This window comes from Tupaia chinensis, unplaced genomic scaffold (assembly GCF_000334495.1).
Source record: "Tupaia chinensis unplaced genomic scaffold, TupChi_1.0 Scaffold147773_1, whole genome shotgun sequence".
Taxonomy (NCBI): Eukaryota; Metazoa; Chordata; class Mammalia; order Scandentia; family Tupaiidae; genus Tupaia; species Tupaia belangeri.
In genome coordinates, this window is record NW_006207624.1 from 60745 (window position 1) to 63868 (window position 3124).

Here is a 3124-nt window from a genome sequence, read left to right on the forward strand (position 1 = left end):
AAAAAAAGAAAACAATTGAACCATCCAGTAAATAAATGAAAGCAAAAGCTGTTTCTTTGAAAAAATTAGCAAGATTGACACATCACTGGCTAGAATGATAAAGAAGAAAGAAAGAAGGCAGAGAAATCAAATATGTGATGAAACAGGCAATATTAGAACAGACACAGTAGAAAAACAAATTATCATTAGAGGATACTATAAGCGACTATATATCAACAAACAAGATAAGTTGGAAAGATGGAAAAATTCTTGGATGCATATAATGTAACAAGATTGAATCAGGAAGACATAGAAAATCTGAATAGACCCATAACAAGGAAGGAGATTAAATCAGTAATAAATAAAGTCCCAACAAAGAAAAGCCCAGGTCCAGATGACTTCACTTCTGAATTCTACAAAAGTTTTAAGAAAGAGTTAACCCCTATCCTACTCAAATTATTTCTAAAGATTCAAAACGAGGGAACCTTCCAAATTCATTTAATGAATACCATCATCCTCATTCCCAAAACAAAAAAGAACAGGACAGAAAAGGAAAACTACAGACCAATATTATTGATGAATATAGATGGAAAAATTCTCAACAAGATACTCACAAATCATATCCAACAACATGTAACAAGGAATATTCATCAGTAACAGGTAGGATTTATCCCAGGGATGCATGGGTGGTTCAACATACAGAAGACCAAAAATGTAATACATCATATTAACAGAAAGAAAGATAAAAAACATATGATCATTTCAATTGATGCAGAGAAAACATTTGATAAAATACAACATCCTTTCATGATTAAGACCCTCAGTAAGATTGGTATGGAAGGTTCATTTCTCAACACAGTAAAAGCCATCTATGAAAAACCTACACCTAATATTATAGTGAATGGGGAAAAACTAAAAACTTTTCCACTAAAACCTGGTACTAGGCAAGGCTGCCTACTTTCTCCACTGCTCTTTAATATTGTGCTGGAAGTCTTAGCTAATGCAATCAGAAAAGAGAACAATATAAAAGGCATTCAAATAGGCAAAGGATTGAAAATATCTTTATTTGCAGACATTATGGTATACTTAGAAGACCCAAAGATTTCCATGAATAAAGATCTCAAAGTAATAAGTGAACACAGTGAATTAGCAAGAAACAAAATCAACATCTAAAAATCTATAGCATTTCTATATAAGAACTACAAGTTGAACAAAGTAGAGCTGAACAAAGGAATCCATTTCACCTTAGCCACAAGATGTACAAGATACCTAGGGATAAACCTAACTAAGGAAGTCAAAGACCTTTAAAAAAATTTTAAAATCTTTAAAAAAATATTGAAAGTGACATTAAAAAAGTTGAAAGACACCCCATGTTTCAGGATTGGAAGAATTAACATAATCAAAATGGCAATTCTACCCAAATTAATCTACATATTTAATGCAATTCCAATAAAAATACTAGAAATATTCTAAAAAGATCTAGAAAAGACAATGATATAATTTGTCTGGAATCATAAAGACCTTGGGTAGCCAAAGCAATCCTGTGCAAGAAGAGTGGAGTGGGAGGCATACCATTCCCTGATCCCAAGTTATACTATAAGCTGTGGTCATCAAAACAGCATGATATTGGTACAAAAACAGACATGAATCAACGGAATAGAATAGAGACACCAGAAATAACCCCCAAAGCTTACAACAAACTGATTTTAGAAAAAGGATGTCAGTCAATCCATTGGGAAAAGGAAAACCTCTAGTAAATGATGCTGGAAAAACTGGGTATCCACCTGCAGAAAGATGAAACTGAACCCCCATCTTTCAGCAATAACAAAAGTCAAGTCAAAATGGATAAAAAATCTGACCCTAAGAACTCAAACTTTAAAACTACTGGTGGAAAATACTGTTGAAACTCTGGGAGTCATTGCAGAAGGTAAGGCTTCTTAAATAAGACTCCCAAAGCACAGGCAATAATCTCTAGAATAGATAAGTGGAACTATATTAGACTGAGAAGGTTCTGCACAGCAAAGGACATAGTAACACGTGTGAATACACAACCCTCAGAATGGGAGAATATTTTTGTAAACTATGCGTCAGACAAAGGACTGATAACCAGAATACATAGGGAACTCAAGTGCCTTACATGAAAAAAAAAAAAAGAAAAAGGATTAACTCAATTGAAAGATTGGAAAATGAGCTGAACAAAAGTCTCTCCAAGGAAGACATACGAACTCCAAAAAGCATATGAGAAAATGCTCAACCTCCCTCACCATAACATACAGATGAAAACCACAATGAGATACCACCTAACCCCTGTCAGAATGGCAAAGATTAAAAATATAAAAATTGATAAGTTTTGGTGGGGCTGTGGTGAAAGGGGAACTCTCCTACACTGTTGGTGGAAATTTAAACAGGTTCAGTCAATGTGGAGAACAATATGGAGGTTCCTCAAAGATCTAGAAAATAGAACTACCATTTGATCCAGCAATCCCACTTCCGGGTATCTACTCAAAGGACAGGAGAATACTTAGTCAGAAAAATGCTTGCACATCAATGTTTATTGCAGCATTATTCACAATTGCCAGGACATGGAACCAACACAAATGTCCACACACCGATAAACAGATTTTTAAAAATGTGGCGTATATACTCTATGGAATACTACTCGCCCATAAAAAAACAAGACCCTGGAATTTGATAGAAAGTGGTCAGATATGGAGGATCTATTATTGAGTGAAGTAAGCCAAGATATGAAAAAAAGATATTTTATGTATCCACTTCATATATACTGACTACCCGCACTCTATGGTAGAGATTGAAATATTGGAGGACATAAAAGCAATGAAAATAGTTAATGAGGAAAAGATAGTGTGGAATGGGTCTGGTGAAGAGAAGAGTGTAGAGAAATATATCAAAAGAACAAATAGAGAGGCACGACATTAGTAGTACACAGATATGGTATATTACCTGTTGATGATGACATGTAGAGTTTTCCCAACTGGATTGGTCTGAGAAGTATTTGATGTTGAGTAAAATCTTTTTACAAGCAAAATGATAAATAGTGATTGACTGTTGAAAAATAATTGGAATAATAATAGGGAAAAAATGAAAAAATATTCATCTGGAATAATAAGAGACCCCGCATTGCCAA